Raw genomic sequence first — 25,101 nt, forward strand, 5'->3', positions numbered from 1 at the left:
TCGGGGAAGAGGTTCCCTCGTAACTGGAAGTCATTTGCGTCCCACTTATCAGACTGCCATGGGCACAGAGGGCAGCTGGGCTGGGTGGGCAGGACCAGGCCGGCGCGTGAATCAGTCGTGTGTGTGTGTGTGTGTGGTGTGTGTGTGTGTGTGTGAGTCCCAGTTCTGCCACATATGAGCTGTGCAACTTCTCTGGGCTGCAGTTTCTAGTTTCTTCGCCTGAGAACTGGGCAAGGTGATAACACCCGTGTCCCTGGGCATCGGCACAGAGATGAGACGTCCAGAGCTGTGGATCGGACCAGCGTTTCTGCTTCCTGCTCTTCAGCCTCCACCTGACTTAACTGGACTGGGGTTTCAAAATAAGCACTGGGTATCCTATCAGGCCTACCATTTATGGGGATGCTTAAACGCCAAGGACGATTGGGCACGAATGGTCAGTGCACATGTTTGTTAGGTACGTTTTTAAAAGTCAGAAGAGTCAAATGTCAGCACGAGATCAGCATGGCCGAGCTCCCTATGTGAATTCCAGGCGCTGTGTCTGGAATTCCAGGAGGCAGCACACCTGCTGGCCTGGGCCCATCGGGCCTTTCACGTGGGGTTGGGTGGGAGCAGAGCCTGGAGAAGCCTCCGCTTCTGCTGACGACCAGAGCAGAGCCTCCACCTGACCCCCAGGCTGTGCTTTGGACTCACCTGGAAGGCTTTAGGAAAAAAAAATGCCAGGGTCTGTGCCCCACCCAGGATCAGTTAAATTAGGTTCTTTCAGGTTGGGCTGAGGCGTGGGCAAGGGCATTTTATTTTTAAGTTTCAAATTGTCATTTGTTTGTTTTCGAATTGTTTAGTTTAAAAATTTATTTTTGTACACTTTTAAAAGTTGCACTCCATTTATATTTATTACAAAACCTTGGCTCTATTCCCCGTGTTGTATGATACACATCTCATGTTGCCTCCAGCCACACGCACTGGCAGCCGTTAATTTGTTCTCTGTATCTGTGGGTCTGCTTCTTTTATGTTATATTCATTCGTTTGTTGTATGTTTTAGATTCCACATATAAGAGATATCATACAGTATCTTTCTCTGTCTGACTTATTTCACTTAGCATAATGCCCTCCAAGTCCATCCACATCCATCCATGATGGTGCAGGTGGCAAAATTTTGTGCTCCCTCCGCCTTTCAGGGCCGCACCCACAGCATATGGAGGTTCCCAGGCTAGGGGTCGAATTGGAGCTGCAAAGCTGGCCTGCACCACAGCCACAGCAACATAGGATCTGAGCCGTGTCTGTGGCCTACAGCACAGCTCACAGCAATGCTGGATCCTTAAGCCACTGAGCGGGCCAGGGATGGAACCTGTGTCCTCATGGATGCTAGTCAGATTCGTTAACTGCTGAGCCACGACGGGAACTCCAAAATTTTGTTCTTTCTATGGCTGAGTAGTATTCCCGTGTGTGTGTGTGTGTGTGTGTGTGTGTGTGTGTGTGTGTGTGTAGCTCTTCTTTATCCATTCATCAAGCAGAGGTATTTTTAAGAGACCCAGGGGTTTCCGATGTGTGGCACTATTGGCTCTGTGTGAGAACCACTAGGGCCGGGAGGGCTGTCTGGGTCCAGTGCAGTGACAAGACATGGGCTTTAGGGTCAGACTGCCTGGTGCTTCTTTATCTGCTGTGTGACGTTGGGCAAGTCCTCTCACCTCTCTGATCCTCAGGTTCCGCATCAGTCAAACAAGGAGAAAACCAGTTACCGAGGTTGTGGGAGTTGACGGAGATCCTGCATGGGAACAGCCTGGCTGAGTGCCTTGCACGGAACAGGCACTCGTGCTGCTGAGGCTTCTTTTGTGATTGTTGACAGTCAGGCTCGTTCAGGGTGATGCACAAATACACCTGTGGCTTCTGGACTGTATCTGGGTGTTTGCTTAATTGTGTTTTCTCATTCCTCATTGCTAGTGTACAGAAATGCAACTGATTGTATTTACTGAACTCGTTTATTAGTTCTAATAGTTTTTTGTGTTTTTTGGTTGATTCCTTAGGGTTTTCTGTGCACAAGTTCATGTCATCTACAGGTAGAGATAGTTTTGCCTTTTCTTTTCCAATATGAATGCCTCTTCTTTCTTTCTTTATTCTTTTTTTTTTTTTTTTTGTCTTCATAGGGCTGCACCCGCGGCATATAGGTTCCCAGGCCAGGGGTCCAATCGGAGCTGTTGCTGCCGGCCTACACCACAGCCACAGCAACGCCAGATCCGAGCTGTGTCTACCACCTACACCACAGCTCATGGCAACGCCGGATTTTTAACCCACTGAGCGAGGCCAGAGATCAAACCCAAAACCTCGTGGTTCCTCGTCGGATTCGTTTCCGATGCACCATGACGGGAACTCCCATTTCTTTTTTTTTCCTTGGCTAATTGCCCTGGATAAACCTATAGCGTAATGTTGAATAGAAGTAATGAGAATAGACATTCTTGTTTTGTTCCTGATCTTCGAAGGAAAGCTTTTGGTCTTTCACCACTGAGTGTGAATTAGCTGTGGATTTTTGGAGACTCCCTTTACTTCATTGAGAAAGTTCCCTTCTGTTCCTGGTTTGTTGAGTGCTCTTATCATGACAGGGTAATAGATCTTGCCACATGCCTTTTCTGCATTAAGATGTCATGAGGATTTTTCCTTTATTCTATTAATAAAGTATATGAAAGGGATTCATTTTGGATATTAAACTAACTTTGCATTCCTGGGATCAATCCCACTTGATCGTGGGGTATTGTTTTTATATGTTGCTCCACTTCTGTTTCTACCAGTTTGTTGAGGATTTCTGCCTCTGTATTCCTAAGGGATATTATTCTGTGATTTTCTTTTCTTGTGATGTCTTTGCCTGGTTTTGGTATCAGGGTAATACTGTCCTCATACAACGAACTGGGAGGTGTTTACCTCTCTGACTTTTTGTAAGAGACCGGTATTGACTTTTCTTTAATGTTGGGTAGAATTCACTCATGAAGCCGTCTAGACCTGGGCTTTCTCTGTATCTAGGTGTGAAGTATGTTTAATGTATAACGGCTTTCATCCCTTTGTTGCGGCGTTATAGTTTTACCTGAGTTGGAAAGGAATGGCTGACAAGGCCAGGACTTTTAAAGGATGAAATGACATCAGATTTGCAACCTTTTAATATAAGGATACGCAGGGAGGAAAGGTGGACACTTTGTCCATATCAGACCTTTGCAGGCATCTTGGCGAAGCTCTTTCCCCCCAAGCCAGTCTCGCCACCCCAGACTCTGTGCCGAGCCTGGCTCAGCATCTCCCCTTTCATCCCGTGGATGCTGGGAGGTGGTGCTGTGGTCCCATGTTCCAGATGAGGAGCCTGAGGAGAGGGAAGGTGCTCGCCTGAGCCATCCTGCACCAGGAAGCAGCAGGGGGGCTGGCTGGTCTGGCCCTGGGCCCTGCTGGCCTTCATCGTACCCAGACGGCCAGAGAGTCCCTGTGAGACTCTTCTTTTGTTTCCCATTTAAGTTAAAAAACCAAAACACTGCGTTGCGGCATGCATCAGGATCATTCAGAGGGCGTGTTAAAACTCCTCCCATTGCTGGGATCGATCCCACTTGATTGTGGGGTATTGTTTTTATATGTTGCTCGATGCTCCCCGATGGCCTCTGGAGTCTGACACAAGGATTCCACTGAACAAAGACAGACAGCTCCCAGCACGGGGCCCGGCTGCAGTCAACACTGATGCTCCTGGTCCAAGAACCATACTTTGAGATCTGCCGTTCTAGGAGAGATGACCAAATTAACTTAAAATTGAAAAAAGAGTATCCCAGGCCCATAGGGAAACTAAGAGGCTAAGTGGGACGTGGGATGGTTCCAGCAAGCCTGCCTCTGGCCTTTGTTTTGGAGTGTGAGGAGGTGCCTGCTGGACCCAGAGGCGCCCTGGCCACCCTGATCAGCCTGAGCCCAGAGAGGGCCCCAGAAGGAGTCTGTGGCAGCTGAGCCTTGAGGCTCGGTGATGGCAGAAGGAGCACTTCCAGACGCGATCCCAGTTCAGACAGGAGGCCTCAACGCCCCCTGCTCGGAAAGCGGAAAGCGTTCAGAACGTATTCAAAGGAGCATAAAGACAGAAGAACAAAGGCTTAACATTTTCTGCAAACTTTTCCGGGCACTGGGCAAAGTGCTTTCCTGTGGTAATTCCTCTAATCCTCACAGGCAGAGCTGTCATTGCCTCTACAAATGGCAACCAAGACTCAGAGGGGTTAAGTGACTTGCCCAGAGTCACCCAGCCAGGCAGGGCCAGAGTGGGTGCTGAACCCGAGTCTTTGAGAGTCCCCCATGCTGCCCCGGAAGCATCAGGGTAATTTGTCTCTCTGTGTGGATGGTATAGTTGGACCCACACACGCACACACACACACACACACACACACACACACACACACACACACACACACACACACACGGGGCGGGGGGCCAGGGTTCCGAGTCAACCTCTGTCATTTCCAACTGTGTCATTTAACTTTTCCATCCTCAGTTTCCTCATATGTAAACAATGGGGTTGAGTGATTATCTCCGAGGTCATTGAAAATCCCACAATATCTTTCGTCACTTCTTAGAGACCTTGCAGACAGCGCTGGAGCTGTTTAGATGAGTGTGTCTGTTGGTGGTTCAGTCATAGAATAATCTCAGCCTCTGTGGACTGAGTGCTGATTGCAGCCGGGCCCCGTGCTGGGAGCTGTCCGTCTTTGTCCAGTGGAATCCTTATGTCAGACTCCAGAGGCCATGAACTTGACCCCCCATGCCAGCTGCCTCCAAAGTCTGAGAGCAGTGTCTCGGCATATATTTTAAGGACTGCAAAGGGGAATGTGAGTAGTGATGTTCTGATATGCTAGTTTTAAAAATACTAATAAGGAGTTTCCGTCATGGCGCAGTGGAAAAGAATCCGACTAGAAACCGTGAGGATGCGGGTTCAATCCCTGGCCTCGCTCAGTGGGTTAAGGATCTGGCATTGCCATGAGCTGTGGTGTAGGTTGCAGATGTGGTTTGGATCCTGTGTGGCTGTGGCTGTGGCATAGGCCAGCAGCTGTAGCTCCAATTTGACGTCTAGCCTGGGAATCTCCATATGCTGCAGGTGCGGCCCTAAAAAGCGAAAAAAAACAAAAAACAAAAAACTAATAATATGAAACAAAATCAAGATATCCAGCTTTTTAGTATCACCAAGTCTACTTAGAATTTTATTGTGTGACAGATCAATGCAGTGCTCTGGCTGATAGTGCAAAAAAAAAAAAAAAAGTCACTTAGAAAACACTAGACTCATAAAAAGCAGAATTTGGAGTTCCCGTCGTGGCTCATTGGTAATGAACCTGACTAGTATCTGTGAGAACACGGGTTTGATACCTGGCCTCGCTCATTGGGTTAAGGAGCCAGTGTTGCTGTGAGCTGTGGTGTAGGTTGCAGACGTGGCTTGGGTCCTGCTTTGCTGTGATGTAGTTCGACCCCGAGCCTGGGAACTTCCACATGCCGCAGGTACGACCCTTAAAAAAAAAAAAAGGAAAGAAAGAAAAGAAAAGAGCAGAATGTGAGAAACTACACATCATGAAGACACAGGGCTCCCGGGTTGGGCTGGCTAGCCTCGACTGCTGACCGTGGACATCTCAACGAGTACAAGCCCCCTTGAAAGCTTGCGATGTTTGGCCAGTGAACCCACTCCTGGGAAGGGAATAATTCTAAACAGGCACAGAAGTGCCTGGAAGGGGAGGTTCAGGGCAGTTCCTTTCAGCAAAGCAGCCCTGGAAATAACCCACTGTCCAAACATCAGAATGGAGGAGCCCGTGGCATGGCCACGCTTCGGAGTCTCTGGCAAGATGCTTAGTTTATGAGGTGAAGGAGAGAAGACAAGATAGAAAGTGATCCATGGACGTGAGTTTGAAAAGTAAGCAAACAGTCCACCTAGAAAAACAAGACAGACTTGGGAGAAGAAATCGGAGCATTACGAGCGCTCAGGGTAGGGTAGTGGGACATGGGAGAAGTTTCTTTTCCTCTGCTTTTTCCGTTTCTGTGTTTTCCCAAGTCCCTAAAGTGGAGTAATGTGACTTTTAAACTGAAGGGGAAAACTGATCAGCACTGTTTTGAAGCCTAAGCTCCACTAGACGCCTCGGGGGCTGGATGTTCCCTCGTGGAGCCTGGAGCGGATTCCCCACTGATGCTCCCCCACCTCCTCCCGCAGTGGTTGCCAAGGTCACCCAGAGCCAGCGCTGGCCCACAGGTCAATAGCTGTCCTCAGCGTCTGTGTCCTGGGGGACTTTCCATTCGGTGCCCAAATAGCTCCCAACATGTTAAGAGGAAGGAGAATATGGGCAGAGGAGCTGGGGACGGGGACTCGCAGGCCAGGCACGGGGTGGGGTGGCTGGGGCCCTAACCGCGTGGAGGGATGGGAGAACACAGTTGGTGTTTGGTTGGTTAAGGGGAGACTCGGGGAGGGTTTCAGGTACACACCGCTTTCCACGCCCGGAGCTGTTTCTCATTCTCCGTGGGGTGATGAGTGATGGTCGAGACAGAGGGGCAGGCGCCCTCCGTTCACGCCAGGCATGGAGCCCAGGCTGTCCTGGGGCCACAGGTCCCACAGACCTGGCTCCCTCTGGGTCTTTGGAAAGTGCTTTTCCCTCTCAAAGCATCAGTCTCTGATTCTCTAAAGCACGGGGAAGAAGGCCACTGTCTTTGAGTGTCTGCCATACGCCAGGTGCTCAGGCGCTTCACACCCGGTAAGAGCTTACTGTGGACTTTGGAACATTAATTATCTCTCTTGCAATTCTCATTTAATTCCATTTTTCTTGATGCCCAAAGGGTACCTACCACCAGATCTGAGAAATGCTATCTATCAAGTTGTCTGAGCATTTTTTATTTATTTATTTATTTTGTCTTTTGTCTTTATAGGGTCGCACCTGTAGCATATGGAGGTTCCCAGGATAGGGGTCTAATCGGAGCTGTTGCTGCCGGCCTACAGCACAGCTCACAGCAATGTAGGATCCTTAACCCACTGAGCGAGGCCAGGGATCGAACCTGCAACCTCATGGTTCCTAGTCAGATTTGTTTCCGCTGTGCCACGACAGGAACTCCGTCTGAGCATTTTTTAATCCCGCTTTTATGCACAGGTATTACGTGTTCGTTGTGGAGAATTTGGAGCAGACAGATGGAGAAGGGATGAAAAGTCTTGTTGTCTCAGCAGGTGGGCCCAACCCTGACTCAGGAGATGAGGCCAAGAAAGGCCAGTCCGCATCCCCGGGAACAGCCTCAAGACGACCCATGGAGACGAGGTCTGCCAGGCCTGGTGCTGATGGCTCGGGCCCTGGGCACACACACCCCTTGGTGTGGGGGGCGGTGGGCCCCGCATCCCAGCAGCCACTCCATGGGGGGGTAGGTGTGCCTACAGTGTGTGAGGAGGGGGTCTGGCCCACAACTGTTAACGGCCCCACCCCCCAAAGAGAAAGGCGAGGGACAGCGGGGAGCAGCTTGGATGTCCAGCTGGAGAGCCGTCCTGACCTTTGCCGCCCTCCCTCCAGCCTCTTTTCGCTCTTTGTGTGTGTGTGAAATGGTCCCTTAAAGTGAGACGTAGTTTATATGCCCTCCCACTGCTCCGTAAATACACCGCATTAATTTGCTGTGGCTGCGGGACGAAGGGACCGCAGGCTGGACCGGCTGACCTGACAGCAGGTTCTGCTCTCCCCATTCGGGAGGCTGCAGGTCCGAGGCAGGGCAGGTGCCTTCCGAGGCTGTGAGGGAGCATCTGCTGCAGGCCTCTCTCCCCAGCTTCTGGGGGTCTGCTGGCCCTTCTCGGGGCTCCCTGGCTGAGAGATGCCTCCCCTGATCTCCGCCTTCATCCTCGCAGGCCCCTGCCCCTGGGTCTGCTGCCAAGTTTCCCCTTTTATAAGGACCCCAGTCCTGCCGGGTCAGGGCCCACCCTGCAGACCCCGCTTTATCCCAATTACTCCGCTCCAGCCCGCATCTCCACACAAGGTCGCAGTCTGAGGTCCTCGGGCTAAGTCTTCAACACAGAGGTTCTTCTCCGGAGGGCGAGGAATTTCACCTGTAACACACATCGAGAACATTTTGCAATGTCCTTGAAATCTTCTGACACTGTGGTTTTCAAATGCTTTCTTTTTTAGCTGGGGTGGGACCCTTTTAACAAATGAAATCTTGAAGCCCATGTGAAACCTTCAAACACAGGTCGAAGCTGGGAGGGGGCAGTGCCCAGGCTTTAGAGGGTCCAGCGGGGAGCAGGCTGGCCTTTGCTGTGGTGTGCGTGCACGCTTGTGTGTGTGCATGCGCGAGTGTGTGTCAATGTGTATGAATTATTAACGTTAGCTGATGGAACCGTTAAGAGTTAATAATGATTGTTCCCAGAGGCGTGGGGGAATAGGTGATTTTTAATCTCATCTGTATCTGTTTTCTTCATATTTTCCACCATGAACATGTAATACTTATGAATCAATTATTTATACTCATCATATGAATAACAATAATTAATAATTAAATGACGATTCGGTCACCTAGTTAATGCAACTCACGCTGTCCTCAGAGGGGCCCACCCCCGTGGGGTAGGTATTATCACTTTCCTCATTTTTCCAGGTGGGGAAACTGAAGCCCAGAGATGACAGGTAACCTGCCCAGAGACACACAGCCGATGAGGGGTGGGGTCAGGATCCTAGTTCAGTCTGATGCCAGAGCCGCCCTTGAGAACCCCCCACTCCACTGCCCGAGGGTCTGGAATGAGAGGTTCCCTCAGTGGCGTGCAGGTGAGGTAGGGTCTGTCTGTTCATAGCAACAAAGTATTGGGGTTGCTGCCGTGTCATGTAAGAGTGCCTTGTGGGTCCCTCTTCCACTTTAACCCGGTTTTCTGGGTCCTCCCTGTTTCCATCCGTGTTCAGCTGCAGATAACGGAAGCCACTCTGTTGAGCCCCTTTAAAAGGGGCTGTCACACAGGGAAGCAGGTGCTGGCGGAGGGCGGCAGGTGGCAGTACAAGGGCGCATGGGCCTCAGGGTGCTCCCCAGAGCTTCCGGGAGCTGGAGCGGGTGTGACGCGGGGACGGTTCCACAGGGCAGAGCCTTGTGTATTTTCTCAATCTCAGCCAAGACACCAGACGTGCAGCCTAAAGGCGTGCTGGCCCCTGTTAAGACAGCCCGCTTTCTCTCAGCCCCTTCGGTTCAGCAGAGCCGGGTGAGCCCGAGGCTGGGCACTGAGAACCGGGCAGGGCATCTGTCCATTCTGCAGAGGGGCGGGGCTGCGTGGGCTGTGTCCCCGGCCTCCAGGAGAGGAGTGCCACCAGGCAAGGTGACAAGCAGCCCTCACTCTGACGGTGTGGGGTTGAGTGGGAGGTGGTGGGGGGAGAAGTGGTTATCACTCCCCCACCAGGCGGGGTGGAGGGGCCGCCACGTGGGCGCAGAGGAGGCTCAGAGGCTCAGGCCCGGTGGGGTCGTGGCTCCTGCTTCCTCTCCTTGAGCCTCACTTTGCTCAGCTGTCAAATGGGTAGTCGACTGAGTTCTGCGGATTGAACACAGAGCATGGCCGGTCGCTGTCGTGTGGTTTCTGCAGGCTGTTGGGAAGCGCTTTCGGGTGCAGTGGGGACCCTCCGCTGGGTGGCTTCTGGTCTGTTGGTGGGCCGAGGGGAGCGGACCTGATGGGTTTGCCATTCTTTGGAAATCTAGAGTCTTTCCTTGAGTGCGGCTTTAGCTAGTACTAAGCCCGTCAGAAGTACGAAACGCACGCAGAAGGGTACAGGTTGGGGGCCACGTGGCAGGAGTCCTTTCTGGCTGTGTGAGCCTGGGCGGTGGCTCGGCCTCTCTGTGCCTCGGTCGTCTTGTGTACCAAGTGTGCCGAACAAGCCTCCCTCTCAGGACCTTGAGGTTAAGGAGACAACTCTGCAAACACTTAGCGCATTCTCACAGGTCCTTAATTGGTTCTTCCCTCATTTCCTGCTCCCCGAGGGAGCTCTTATCACTGGGGTGCTGAAATAGGAGCTTTCAAGGGTGTTTAACTATTCTCACGGCAATTTGGGTTTAAACAGACCAAAATATGAATTGATAGATGCCTGCTGGAAGCCAGAGCACTTCCGCAAGCGTTGAGGGAATGGTTCATTCACTGAGTGATTCTCCCCCTCCCACCATTTCTTAATTCTCCCAAGCCCGGTCTCCACCACGGTGTTCGGTGATTATTCGAAAGCATTTGTAGAATTTTGGTCAGAGCCAGCAGTTCTTTTGGGCAGGGCTTTGGGGACGAACCCATGGGCACAGCTTTCAAAGGTCTGGGTTCAAGCACAGGCAGGCTGTGGCTCTCAGAGCCTCCGTTTTCCCCCGTGTCCGCTGGGGCCGTGAATGACTTCTCAGGAGGCTTGTGATTGTTGATGCAGTGATGTTAGGGCAGTAGGTTATTTCCTCTGCCAAGGGCCGTGTTCGTGGTGGGAGTGCCCATCCCTGGAGGGGGCTGGGTCAGCCCTAGTGGCATCCACAGCTGGAGGAGGGGGGAGGAGTGGTTCTCGGGGAGACTGAGCCCTGCTGCCCTGGCCCCCCAGACTCTAAGCAGATGCGCCCCGCGTCTTTCATCTCTCTGCCCAGGTCCTGCTGTGCTGCTGGGGCCAGCTCAGACGCTGCGTCCATCACTCAGCCCCCAGCTGAAAGCCACCTCTCTTGCCTCTGGGCATCCCCAGCGGTTACCTCTCATTACCATTTTCTCTTTGGGGTGTGATCATTTATGGGCATGTCACCCCTCCCTCCTGGACTTGGGGGTCTGGTGGGAGGGGGGTAGGTTTATCTCTCTTCTCCCAGGCCGTGTGCTGTATGTGTGAAGGAGGACACGGCAGCGTCACAGGCCCTTGCCCGCCGCTTTACCCTGGGTCAGGCACTGAGGCCCGCTCTCGGGAGGTGGAGGCACATGCCAGGGCCTTGCTGCCATGGAGTGCCCCGTCTGGTGGGGGAACAGTTCTAATACAGTGTGATCAGGCCTGTGAGGAAGGGAAGCCCAGGGGCTGTGTGTGCAGAGGAAGCTCCCCACCCAGTCTGGGGTAGGAAGTGACATCCGTGACACCTCCCAGGGAGAGGTGATGCCCACGCTGAATTTTGAAGAAGACAGACAGGTGGGATTTTAGGGAGAGGGTGTCAGCTAGGTTTGTGAGGCCATGCTGTGGTGACAGAGGTACCCTGAGATGTCAGTTCCAGGTCCACTGGGGCTCTCCTCCAGCAGGTGGTTCAGGGACCCAGCCCTCCCGCTCTGGTCACACCACCAGCCCAGCAGGTGGCTTCTAAGGTCTCTGTCTGCAGCAGGAAGAGAGAGAAGAGAAGCCACATGGGCTCTCATGTGCCTCAGCACAAAGGTGACCCAAGTCATTGTCACTCAGACATCATTGGCTGGGAAGTCACATGACCCCACCTGTTGCAAGGGAGTCTGGGAAATGGAGGGAAGCACGTGGGGGGATTTGCTGAGCACACAGGGACCCCACTTCCAGAGGTGTAGGGGCCTGAGAGAAGGTGGCATTGATGGACAGCACAGTCCCGGGGCTTCTGGCTCTGCAGGAAACTCCATAAAGCTGAGCCTCTCCCCACCCCACCACTGAGTGTTTGTATCCTGGTTGCCAAGAGACCCGAGGAAGGAACAGAGTTCAGAGGGTAAAGGAGGTCTGATTGCACATACAAGGAAGGCTTCATTTCCTTGTAGACTTTTAATACATCTTTTTATGGAGTTGGGTTGAACATTGGCCCCTTCTCTCTCTCTCTCACCCTCCCTCCCTCTCAAAGTATAGACTTTTTTCATATGGAAACAAAATCTTATACTTCTGAGTCTTCTAAGCCTTACGAAGAAGTTGTGAGCAGATTTACCTTCCCGTTTATCGTGAAGAGGGTCTGAGGTCTGTTCATGAAATATTCAGGAGCACACGCTGAGAAGTCCTGCCTAGCTCACCTCACCGTTCTAGTTGGCATGGGCTTTGTCATTGTGTGTGATTTAATTTAGACCATCGTTATGATTTTTGTGCTCTTTGGGTTCTTTTATAATGTGCTTCTGGACTATCCTTTTTATCATGCAGTTTTTATCTTACTGAATGTATTCCAAAGACCTTTAATTCCAAGGGTGTGAGCCGTGTCTTTTTGGTTGTACATTAGCGATCGTGTTACTGTTGAGAGATTAACAGTGTTGGTTGTGAATTTGAACTTTCATTTCCTTTCATTGACTATGAATGTGCAGAAGTTGGCTATGAGTCCTGAAAGTGAGTGTTTTCTTGTCAACAACCTATAAATGAGTCTTGTTTTTGAGCTACTCTGACAGTCTGACTTTTAGTCGGTGGATTTAGACCATCGGTGTTTTTCAATTGAGGTATGATGGACATATTACAATGGTTCTAGATGGGCAACGTGGTTCAACACTTAAATATATTGCAGAATGCTCCCCGCAATGAGTGTAGTCACCCTCCATCACCAGGCGCAGTTGCAAAAATTAGTTTTCTTGTGCTGAGAACTTTAAGCTGCACTCTGTTAACATCTTTCAAATATTCAGCAGTGTTGTCGGCCAGTCACCATGCCGTACATTGCAGCCCTTAGACCACTGATGTCTAAAGGGATTATTAATACAGCTGGATTAACATCTACCGTATGTGTTACTGTTTGTTTTGTTTTTTGTTTTTTGGTCTTTTTTTTTTTTTTTTGTCTTTTTAGGGCTACACCCATGGCATATGGAGGTTCCCAGGCTAGGGTCCAATCAGAGCTGAAGCTGCTGGTCTATGCTACAGCCACAGCAATGCAGGACCGAGCCATGTCTGCAACCTACACCACAGCTCACAGCAATGCCAGATCCTTAGCCCACTGAGCAAGGCCAGGGATCGAACCCGTGTTCTTATGGATTCTAGTGGGTTTGCTAACCACTGAGCCATGACAGGAACTCCTGTTTTTTTATTTTTGACCCTATTTCTGTTTTTATCTTCTATTCTCTTTCTGCTTTCTCTGGTTTTAATTTAGCATTTTATGTTTCCATTTTTCTCTCTCCTTTCTTCGTATGTCAGTTGTGCTTCCTTATTTTTATTTATTTTCTTATTTATTTTTTTGGCTGCACCTGTGGCATGTGTAGTTCCCAAGCCAGGGATGGAACCCGAGCCGCAGTAGCAGTCCGAGCCACAGCAGTGACAATGCCGAGTCCTTAACCACTAGACCACCAGGGAACTCCCCAAGTCCACTTTCACATAACACCGCATTGCTTCATGTGTAGTGTAAGTACCTTATAGCAAAGTATTTCTATTTCCTCCCTCCCTTTTTTGATAAATTGCTGCCATCCATTTCATTTATCCAGAAGCTAATCAGAATGTATTGTTGCTGTTATTATTTTGAACATTACTATCTGTTAGATCAGTTAAGAATAAGAAAAACGAAAGCTTTTATTTTACCTTCATTTATTCCTTACCTAATGCTCTTTCTTTATGTGGATCTGTTTCTGACCTATGTCACTTTCCTTCTCTCAGAAGAACTTCTTTTAACACTTTTTCAAGGCAGATCTACTGGTAACAGACGTCTTCAAACTTTGTCTGAGATGGTCTTTATTTTTCCTTCACTTTGAAGGATAATTGTACAAGATACAGATTTTTAGGTTGGTGATTTTTTCCTTCAATACTTTAAATTTAATCTCCCTCCATTCTCTTCTTACTTGTGTGGCTTCTGAAGAAAAGTTCGATATAATTTTTTCTCCTTGCTACTCAATATGTCAGGTGGTTTTCCCTCTGACTTCTTTCAAGACTTTGATTTTCTGCAGCTTCATTATGGGTATGCCTAAGCGTAGATTTTTCGGCATTTATTCTGTTTAGTGTCCTCTAAGCGTCCCAGATTTGTAGTTTGGTATTATTAATATTCAGAAATTTTCAGGCACTATTGCTTTAAGTATTTCTTCTGTTTCTTTCTCTCTTTCTTTTCCCATTATGCATGTTACAACTTTTGTAATTATCCCACATTCTGGGATATTCTATTCTGTTTATTTCAGTGTTTTTAAAATTTGCTATTCAATTTGGAGAGTTTGTATTGATATATCTTCAAACTTGCTGATTTTCAGCCATGTCCAGCCTACTAATGAGCCCATCAGAGGCACTCTTCATTTCCATCACACTGCTTTTGATCGCTAGAAATTCTTGGTCCTTTCTTAGAATTTCCATCTCTGGTTACATTAGCCATCGATTCTTGTGTATTGTCTACTTTTTCCATTAGTGCCCTTAGCATATTGATCATAGTTATTTTAAAGTCTCAGTCAGAGAATTCCAACATCATATCTTAGTCTGGTTCTGATGCTTGCTCTGTCTCTTCAAACTGGATTTTTTTTTTCCTTTTAATATGCTTTGTCATTTGTCATTGTTGTTGAATATGGGACAAGTAGTGTTTGGTAAAAGACCCTGAACTGGTTCCCACAGAGGTTTCTGCTCCTGGGTTTCTGCTAAGCTGTGACTCTCTGTGTCTGCTCACCTGCAGCAGTTTACCTTGTGACCTCAGTTCTCTGCTGGATATAAGGAAAGTGACCGATTTTCAGTTTGTTCAGCTTTTCTCTTGTGTGAATGAGAGTTATGACCCCCAAGCTCCTTACACACCAGACTGGAAGCTGGACGTTTGATTGCATTCTTCCTGTGCTCTTCCTCTCCCTGTCTTCCTTCCCAGCCTCCCTCCCTCATTCTTTTCTTCTGTCTTTCCTCCTACGTAGAGCTCTCCCATTTTCACTGGGCAGGACTTCTCCAAAGTGGCCACGGGGCAAGTAACTGCACAGTATTGCCCCAGTTGGGTTTCTTTGTTGTTTTTTTTTTTGGGGGGGGGATGGCATCTATGAGTTTAGATGTGCCCTCTGTGGGTCCTTGACCTTGAGTCCTGGTGTTCCAGTCTGCTGAATTCACAGAGGCCTTCTCTCCCCAAATTTGGTGAACTTTATTTCTTTGGGACATGTCAAGGTGGACATGCTAGGGACAGGTGACAAAGGCTGTCCAAAGATTCCTGGGACCTCCTGCCGCTGTTGAAGGTGGTGTCCCCTAGTGTCCAGCTGCAGCCCTCCGCATGATCTTGACCATGATGTGTGAACAGAGGTGACATGCTGATGCTGTGTCTGGTGTGACAGTGACAAACCACAATGGCAGGTGATGCAGCCATCCAAAGGAGACCTCCTAATACCTTCCCAGAGACTGAAGAGTGGTGGTCCACGCAGAAATCTCCCTGTACCTTTCTTACAGCTGTTTTAAAGTGCAAAGGACACGTCTCCCCCCTGATTTGCATATAGAGATACTGAAAAGAGCAAAGGAGCAGGAGTCTGAGAGGAGGGGGCTTTGCTGGGGAGGCGGTCAGCATCGCGGGGGCAGGGCGGGTGCAGCCACTCAGTATCATGGGCCTGTGCCCAGCACGGTGCCTGCAGGTAGGAGGCGAGCAGTGAGCTTGTGCCAAACAAATGAGGGAATGCCGTGTTCAGCCGGCCGAGCTCCTCTCTACACCCAGCTTGGTTACTGGAGGGCAAGGCCAAGGTCTACACCCAGCTTGGTTACCGGAGGGCAAGGCCAAGGTCATTTTGCCGAGGGCCATATTTGACCATGGGAGTGCTCAGCTGGCATGGAGGGGGCCAACTGCAAGTGAGCCAAAACCGCTGCTGGGCACTCGCATCTCCACCCACCCACACACGTCAGTTCTCACGTCGTGATGCTTGTGGCTTCATGGTTGGGTTTATCAAGGACTCAGGAATCCTGCGTCCCTTGAAATCCTTCTGCCTGAGCTTTGTTTCTGTAAAGACATGCGGGGACTGGGTGTGAAAGGAGCGTATGGTGCAGTCACAGTTCAGCAGAGGGGTCCCGATGTCACCAAGCACCTGCTCTGAGCAGGCTCCCTGCTTGGTGCTGCAGGGCCACATGAATAAGATGTTTCAAAGGAGCTGAGAATCCAGCGGGGCAAGCAGACAAGGAGATGTGGCGACAGGGGGGATGGCAGGGGCCTTACAAGGCATCCGTGGTGACATGTGGGACCACAGCAGGTTGACATGTTGTTACTATTACTGTTGTTGCTTTGACTATTTTCGGGGCAGGGGAGCGATATGGGCTGACTTTTGCTTCAGGAGGCTTCGTCCTGTGGCTGTAGGTGGGCGACTGGAGTGGGAAGGCCAGGGAGGCTGTTTTGAAGTCCACCAGGCTGCAGGTGGCAGGTGCAGGGAATGGGGAGGACACTAGAGGGAACCTGCAGGTGGCGCTGTGGGGCTGGCGCTGCCCGCGAGGTGGGCAGTGTACCCAGTGGTGGGAGGAGGGGTGTGGCCTGTGTGTCCCCCTGAGCTGGGCTTGGTCCACAAGCAACACATCCTTTCTTTTCTTCCCCTGGAAGAAGCACATTTGCCACCAGCTCTGTTCTCTGCTGTGGGGACAGAGTCCCAGGCCCCAGGCTTCCTTCACCCCCTCTGCCCTCCTCGTTCCCCTGAGCTCCACTCACCGCACGAGCCCGGCTGCCCGGCTCTGGGACGCAGAGCGCTGTGTCCACACCTTTGGAAAAGCTACACCCACAAGAGACCGGCGCTTGCCAGCCCCGTCCCCACGGAGAGATGCCCCGTGCTGAGCACCTGCTCTCTAGGAGCTTGGCAGCAGTGACCCAGCTCCACTGCACAGAGCAGGAGACAGAGGCCCGGGGAACTCAGGTCACTCACCGCAGAGCAGAGTGACGGACCGGATTCACACCCACGTCTGCCTGCCCCTTCTAACCTCAGGACCGTGGGCGGGCACTCCCTGCCTGTGGGCCTCCATTTCTCCATCCGCAAGGTGGGGCTGGGGTAGCACTGGCACCTGCATCCTAGTCACTGGGAGGCTTGGATGGGTGTGTCCTACGAAAGGCATGAGCGGTGTGCCCCCCCTTCTCATGTCACCTCACCTGGAGGAGAGGGAGGTGGGGACCGTGATTGAGGACGGGCAGTTGTCTTCGGCTCTCTAAAGGGTCTTCTGGGTGTCAGGGGGAGTGGCTCGTCGGGGGCTTCCGCGTGCTGGCAGGCGCTAACAGCAGAGGTTGTAAGGAGGCCCTTTTTGTTTGTTTCTGGCTTGAAATAGGAAGTGTTGTTTAAAGTCAAGGCTGCCCTGGGGAGCAGATGTCCCCATTGGGGCACTTCCTGTCACTCGAGCCCTTGTGAGAGAGGCTGGGAGGCCCCGGGTGGGGGCTGAGGAGGGGCTCCTGCAGGAGTGACAGAGGAGGTGACCTGCCTGCGGACCTGGTCTCTGTGTGCATTGTCTGTTCGTCACACAGTGAAGAGCCCTGTTTCTGGGCCACTTCACGGGCTTCAAGGACTGTCACAGCCATTGTCCAGTTGGCCTTTAGCAATGTGCCAGTGAGGTCACTGTGGTGACCTGCCTAACAGGAGTCTGCAGGTAGCCGCCAGACTTCCCCTGCCTGGGCACAGTCCCTGCTCTGCCGCCCCGGGGCCACCCCAGGGCACAGCCCACTCCCCTTTCCTCCTCCGCTTACCCACTTCCTTCCTGAACAACCCGCTTTTCAGCAAACCCTGCTGTGTGGCTTTTTAGTGCATAGCTGTGTCTCTGAGCCTCAATTTTCTCATCTCTAAACTGGGAGAACGGCCTTTGCCCTGCCTGCCGCAGGGGCAAGGTGGGCCACAGCGGGCAGCTAGTAAACCAGGCCGGATGGGGCTTGCCTGCAGGGATGACCTGGGCGGCCCCGAGCCCCTCCGACCCCGCTCCCTCCGTGGAAGTCTGAAAATGATGGTCCCACCAGCCCGCAGGCCCGCTGTGAAGCCGCCTGCTCGGGGCCTGCAATTCTGTGCTTCCCTTTATTGTTGATAAAAGGAACCCTGAAGCCCCAGGCCTTCCAGAGTCATTGGAGGAGGCCTCACCGGATGCCCAGGGACCCCTCCTTGGGAATTCTGATGTGCATCCTGGAGAGGCAGGTCTGCGCTTCTCAGAAATGCTCTCCCTGGATGTTTGGGGTTTCCTCATCCTTGTTGGCACGGCTGCGCGAGTGTGGGTGGTGTGTATGTGATGTGTGTGGCGTTTGTGTGTGGTGTTTGATGAGTGTGGACTGGCGTGTGTGTCTCAGCTTGGGCTGCGGTAACGGAATTCAGAGCCTGCGTGGCTCAGGCAGCAGACATGTTTCTCACAGTCCCGGAGGCCAGAGGTCCAAGGTCAAGGTGCCCGGATGCTCAGGTTCTGATGAGAGCCCCCTTCCTGGCTGCCTTCTAGCTGCGTGCTCACAAGCCTGAGACCAGGAAGGCTCTACTCCCACTCCCGCGGGCTGCACCCTCGTGACCTCATTGTCTTCCAAAGCCCACCTGCTGGTACCGCCACTTCCGACACTGGGCTTCGATGTGTGGATTTCAGAGAGACACAAACATTTGGTCCTCAGCCGTCTGTGTACTCGCTTCTCTGTGGTATATGTGTGTGGTGTGTGTATTGTGTGTGTGATTCGGTCTGATGTGTGCACGTGCAGTATGAATATGTGGTGTGTGTATGTGGCAGGTGTGTGTACGGCTCGGGTGTGGTATGTTTCTTTGTGTTGGGCATGTATTTCTGTATGATGTGTACATTTTGGTGTGTGTGTATATTTTGTGTGTGTGTGTGTGTGCCAGGTGTTGTGTGTTTCCCTGTGCTGGGTGTGTATTTCTGTATGATGTGTACATTTCGGTGTGTGTGTGTGTGTGTGTGTGTTGTGTGCGTGTGTGTATGTGTGGGGTGTGGCGTGTTTCTCTGTGTCGGGCGTGTATTTCTGTGTGATGTGTACATTTCGGTGTGTGTGTGGAGCACAAATAGAACCCACCCTCCCCGTCACGAGAGACCCTCCAGTGTTTGTTGGGGTCAGCAGGATGCAGATCCTGCCACGGTCGAGTCCACAGCTGGGAGCCTTGATAGTAAGTTGCCTGAGTCCTGGCTTGGTGGGCGCAGGTGGCCCTGTGTGCAGAGAGGGGCTCGGGGGTCTTGGCTCCTGGTGGTCCCTGGGATAAGAGGGTCCTGGGTGAGGCACCAGCCAGCTCAGGTGGGGGCGCCCGGCTGCAGGATGAATGTGACATCATCAGCCCTGCGAGGGAGCCACGGGAGCCGAGGGCCCCTCATGGAGCTGGGGCCGGGCCCGTGGTGTCTGCGTGGAGTAGCCCCACAGACTCTGAAACTCCAGGTGAGCTCTGATCACTGCCTGGTGGGGTCAGCAGCGTGGAGAGCCCCCTCCCGGCTGGGCTGCCACTCCCTCTGTCACCCTGGGCCTCAGTTTCCCCATCTGTAAAATGAGTCTGTCCCCTGTGACCATCCCAGTCCTGCCAGCCTCTTAGTCCTGGATGGGGGCGGAGAGTCACCCTGGTGGGGCTTGGGCTGCAAGGACACCTCGACCTTGCCTGTGGGGCCAAAGGGGGCTGCTGGGGGATGCATGGCCCACGTCGAGTCCTGGGGACAGTTAGGAGGCGGCGGGAGGTAGCCCTGTGAGGCAGGGAGAGACGTGTACTGAGGACTTCAGGGGGCAGCAGGTCTGGCCCACAGGGGCCACTGCTGGCTCAGGCTGGGCCATGGAGCAGGGCTGTCAGGCAGGAATGGCAGGGAAGGCCAGCCCCCTGCCCCGGAGCCTGGATGGGGCAGCGTGCAGGCCAGGAGACAGGGAGGCCACGGTCAGGCAGGAAGGGGTGAGGGCTGGCCAGAGCTGCGGCAGGGGGGGACACTGCTGAGGACTGGTGGAAGGGGACAGGCTTGGTGGCCAGACACTGAGGGTCAGGAGCCCTGGGAACAGTATGAGGACTGAGCTGCCACCCAGAGAGCTGGGGACGGGGCCCAGGGAGCCATGTGCTCCCGGATGTGCTGGGGCCGGTGGCTGTTCTGTCATCACTTCTAAGATCTGCCAGCTCCTGGGGTCTGAGATGCGATGCAGAGGCCCTGGGACCCCTGCTCTGGGGTTGGCCCTGGTGCCAGCCCTGTTCCCACGCGAGTGTGCGGCCTGCCCCACCTTCTGGCTGGAATGTCCTGGGCCAGGAGAGCAGAGGTTGTCCAGGGCTGGGATGACGGACTGAGCCCTGGTCCCCATTCTGGGCGCTCGTCACGCCCTGCACCCCTGAGCCCAGTAGATGTGCTAGGAGAACCTGATTTGTTTGCCTTGATGGCCCCTGCTGAACTTTCTCATTCTTTTAACTGCCACGGACCGTTCTGTGAAACAGCGGTTAAGAAGAGTCTGGACAGCCAGCGCCTTGTTCATTTGCTGTAATTAGAGAACGAGTGTCCTAAGAAAGTTAATTTTTAGGCCTCACGGGCTTTTTGTTTTCCATATTAAAGGAAGTAGTATTTTACTCTTATTTTGGGGGGCAGGGTTGTGATAGAAAAAGCTTTGCTTTCTAGAAAAATCTTTGTTCTCTGGTCATGTTTCTGTCTGTGTGTTTGCTTTCGGCAGAGCACCGTCTGCCACTCCTTTTGTCTCCCTTCTGCTCGGGGCTGGGGGAGCAGCCGGCTCCTCTTGCCAGCATTGTGCGTAGACCACGAGGTAGGAGGCCCTGAGCGAGGGCCAGGAGCTCCGCCTGCGGGCCGCGCGCTGGCTCGTTGCTGGCGGGAAGTGCAGCCCGGCGAGAGGCAGGGCTGGGCGCCCAGCCCCCCGTTATCGGGAGTCATTAAACAGGCGCTAAATGTGTCCCTGAGCGGTTTCCCTTCAGGCCCAGTGGCTTCCTTTCCCGCGGCTGCCATAGGAACTCCCGCATCAGAGCGGCCACAAGAGAGACCCCTCTCTCCCCATCTGGGGGCCAGAAGTCCAAATCCAAGGTGTCCGTGGCCCTGCTGGCTCTGGAGGCCCCCAGGGAGGAGCCCCCTGCCCCTTCCGGCTCCAGGGGTCATCCGTGCTCATGGCACCGGGGGTTTCGGCTGCACCGCTCGGAGGGCCCCTCGCACCCCGCTTCCGCATGTCCTCGCCTCCCCGTGTCTCTTCCAAGGCGCGTGTCATTGCACTGAGGCGCACCCCCGTCCCAAACATCACAGCGCGGGACCTTTAACTCCATTACATCCGCAAGGACCCTTTTTCCAAACAAGGGCACCGGCCCGGGTTCCCGGGAGGAGGAGGTGAACGTATCTCCTGCCGCCCGTTCATCTCAGCACCTAGTGAGGCCCCCGCGTGGCAGGTGCTGAGGTGGTGTCGAGAGCTGCAGGCTTGGCCTCAGCTCCTTGGAATGTGTTCATCCTGGAACAGTGTGTTTGAACGTGGGCCTGAGCACAGGGGGAGGCAGACAAAGATAGAAGCCAAGTCTTGTCCCCAAGGGGCGGACAGTCAGGGGGGCAGGGCAGCCGCCGTCCTACAGTTGTGGCAGCTGAGTGGGGGGTGCCTGGACCAACATGGAGAGTATCTGGGGAGGCTTCCTGGGGAGGCAAAATACGAATCGGCCATGAAAGCAGGTGAGAGAGGACGTTCTTCTTGCCGTGGCCTGCTGGGGAGTAGTATATTGGGTCTGGAGTGAGAGGTGGGTGAGAGCTGACAGGCTGGGCATCTTTGGAGGCAGGCTAGGCATCTTCAGAGGTGGGCTGGGCATCTTCAGAGGTGGGCTAGGTCTTTGAGGGCTTCTGAGCAGGAGCATCTGTGACGTTCCCTCTCGAGGCCTCAGTTTTCTCAGCTGTGAAGTGGAGAATGTTTACGGAGCTTCTAGTGAGATGATGGCATGAACACACCTTTCCAGGGGCTGTGGTTGGGGTGGGGAATTGGGCCATCGCCAAGCATGGCCTCCTTTCTGGGTGTCTGGCCTATGCCGTTCCCGCCTGTCTCTGCCCTTTAGCCCTTCGGCATTTGGGGCTTCAAAAGCCTGACCAAAGGGGCCTCGAGTCCAGCTGGTCCAGGGGTTCCGATCGAAATGAGGAGTCAGACTGAACTCGGAGGCTTCTCCAGCCACTGCTCTCAGAGCGCCGGACACTCCTGGGTTTCTATGTCCGTCCCCGCTCCTGGCTGTGGCCGGGTTGCCATCCCAGCCTCACGGAGGAGTGATCTAGTCTGGCTCCCTAGCTCCAGCCCGCCGTGCTGCCCTAGGCAGGTGATTTCCTCCCCGAGGCCCAGCGCCTCCTCTGTTATCCCTTCTCTTGCAAAAGCATCTTCTGTGGCCATTACAGGGGCTGCCGGGGAAGGGCCTTCAGGTTATACTCGGGCCAGTGAGAAGCCGCAATGATGCCCGCTGGGCTGTGCCAGATACCCTGGCTTCCAGCGGTACCCAGTCCCAGCCACTCTGACCTTCGCAGAGGTAACTGGAGGCTGGCACTGCTCCTCCTGATAGATTCAGCTTTGTTTTGTTGGGCGAGTGTCTTCACTGGGCCACGCACCTTGCTGAGCACTTCAGATTCCGGTCCCTACGCAGTCAGGGCCGAGGGTCCCATTAAACAGATGTAAAAACCAAGTCTTAGAGAAGTTCCGTGACCTGCCCAGGACCACCCAGCTGGAGGAGTGTGAGCTGAGATTCAACCCCAGTCCTGCCTCGTTCTGCAGATGGCCTCCCGTGGAGCAGTCAGCTGTGTCCCGAGGGCCTGGCCCGTGGCCTTTCCCCTCGGGGAGCCTCTTTCCCTCGCAGGCAGCCCGGAGGGGGTCAGGTGGAGCTGGAGCTGCTCCCCTTGTGTCTGGAGGGTCAGCTGCCCGCGAGGGTCTCTTTCTTGTATCCTCAGCTAAATCCAGATGTTTTTCTGAAACTTGCTCACCCACCTGCCTTTAAGAAAAATAACATCATTTTTTCAGTAAAGCAGTCATGGAAATAGAAAATTCGCTCTACCTGGAAGAGTGTAAAGAGGAAAAGGAGTGTCACCTGCGGTCGCGCCATTCACGCTGTCCCATCTGTGCCACCTCTGGGTCCGCAGGGTGTAGGGCCCGGCGCCCGGCAGGTGCTCAAAGCATAGTTGTGACCACATGAAAAAGATGAGCAAACAGCGTTCAGAAAATTGAGGTCACAGATCATGTTTGTTCGTCGACTCTGGCTTTTCCACTTTTGATGACATATGCTTTCTCTGCGTGGAGTTCGCTGCCGCGGCGTGGACGTAATTGACTGAACCCGCCTGGTGTGGCTGAGCGTCTTGTTGCTGGGAAAACAGCCAAGTGTTTTTACAGAGACCACATCTCTGGTTGGTTCCTTAAAGTGCATTCCTATAAATGGGGCTGCTGGGCCACAGGACGGGATAAAAAAAGAGAAGACCCTGCTTTTTGGGCGCCGTGTCCAAGGAGGGCTTCCTGCTCCTGGGGCTGCCAAGGCCGAGGCTGATTGCTGAGTGCTGCAGCAGCGCTGTAGAAGCAGGCAGGTCACAGGGGGGAGGAATGAATTATGAATTGTGCTCTGATAAGTCAAATCGGAGCAAATGGAGTTGATTCTTCTCTGAAGACAGTGTACCTTTCTGGAATCGATCGGGAGTGATGAACCCTAGCTAATCCTTCATGGCATGTGGGGAAACAGCGCCCTCTCCTGTTCAAGAGTGTAACTGGCCCCCATCATTGCCTCCTGGAATTTTAGGTTGGGCAGCCATCCGGGCCCCGAGGCTAGCAGGTCATGCTGGACGTGAGTCCATGGCCATCGCTCGTGTACAGCTCGCTGGACATGCTGGCACTGAGGAGACCCGCCCTGCTCCCTGTCCCACACTTCCCCTGGCTCCCGACTCCCACCCCAGCAAGCAGCCCCTGCCGAGTACACTGACCCCCGGTTGCTGTCCGATGGCCACTTTCCTGTCCTCATCTTCATCTCTGAGGAGCTGCCCCTGTCAACTGCCTCCTTATTCTAGAAGCACTTTCTTCTGTCAGCTTCCCTGGTTCTCCTTTTCCTCCTTCCATCTAGAGGCTTCTCGTTTAGTTTTCCTTCTCGTCTGTGGTGTCTCCTCCCTGACCTCCAGAGGTTGGTGTTTCTCCTCCCTGCAGTGCTCTCGTTCTCCTCCCGCTCTGCAGTCTCTCCCGAGGCCGTTAATCCCGGCACCACTTACTAGCTGTGTGGCTTTAGGTAGCGTACTCAACCTCTCTGTGCCTCGACTGCCCCATCTCTAAGATGGGCCTAATAACTGTACCCACTCTCCAGGTGTTGAGAGGATTATACGCCCCCAGCTCTCATCACAGGACTCGGCATGTGCCTCGGAACTGTCTCCTGTTGTCACTCATTCATTCTTTCACGCGCTCAGCAGCGCTGACGGGGTGCCCCCTGTGTGCTGGCTCCGTTCTAGGCACAAACGGTGCAGCAAGAACTGAACAGACACAGGCCCTGCTTGCTTGAAACTCACATCCCGGTGTAGGGGAAATAGACAAGAAATAAGTATATTTGTCATATGGGAAACGGTGACAGGCAGAGGGGGCACCAGAGTTGGGCTTACAGAACCGTGCAGCCTGGGAGCTGGGAGCTGGGAGCTGGGAGCTGGGTTCAGTCCTGCTCACCAACTCCAGCTGGGGGCCTCGACCAGCTCAATACTGTTTTCCCTTTGGGCTGTTGTGACCACCGCCTTGCCAGCGCTCCTCCTCTGCATGCCGCGGTTTGCTCGTCTGTGACACTGGGCACCAGTGCCTGCCTCATATAGTCGTGTTAACCCGAGGTGACAGAGGTGTGGCCTCCAGGATGCAGTGTTCCTTGCTGTCACTTGGGATTAGTTTATTGGCTTTGGCTTTGCAAAAGCCCGAGGACTGGGAGGACAGCCCTACCAGACAGAAGGTCCGGGTCCCTGGGGGGTGCGTGCTGGAGGGGCTGTTAGCTTATCAGGCTGGGCAGGGACTGTGGGCCTCTAGGCTTGGCAGTCACTTCCTTCCGGGGCCTCTGCTGCTCCCCCAGGCTGTCTTGGATGCTTTTGCTGGGCCCAGAGCTAGCAGTTCTGGGTGACCAGTGCTGGGCTAGTCCCGAGGGCGGAAGGAGGAGGAAACGTTAACTTTCAGGGAGTCTAAAAGCCCGGTTTCCAGAGTTGGGTCCTTAGACCCTGCTCTAGAGTCACGTGGTGTGCAAAGGGACCGCCAGGTTCCCCGCCCCCTCCCAGGCCCTGGAGCTTTGTGCTCTGTGCTCCCTCAGGGTCCTGCCTTTGAAACAAGCTCCTGGGGGCTGAGGCTCTCTGACATTTGCAGACCGAGATCTATAGTGGCCTCGGTGGCATAGTCTCAGCTTGATGCGGCCAGGACGGGACTAGACAGAGCTGCTGTATGAGCAGTGCTCACCTGGGAGCCTCACCTGGGAGCTTGGGAGACATG

General features: G+C 53.3%; 1 protein-coding gene across 8 annotated transcripts in view; it reads left to right on the forward strand.

Annotated features, from left to right (window-relative positions):
- JAKMIP1 (janus kinase and microtubule interacting protein 1) overlaps positions 1–25,101 on the forward strand; it is a 141,135-nt gene that overhangs the window by 48,234 nt on the left and 67,800 nt on the right. The window lies entirely within an intron of this gene.

The sequence above is a fragment of the Sus scrofa genome, chromosome 8 (genome assembly GCF_000003025.6).
Source record: "Sus scrofa isolate TJ Tabasco breed Duroc chromosome 8, Sscrofa11.1, whole genome shotgun sequence".
Classification (NCBI taxonomy): domain Eukaryota; kingdom Metazoa; phylum Chordata; class Mammalia; order Artiodactyla; family Suidae; genus Sus; species Sus scrofa.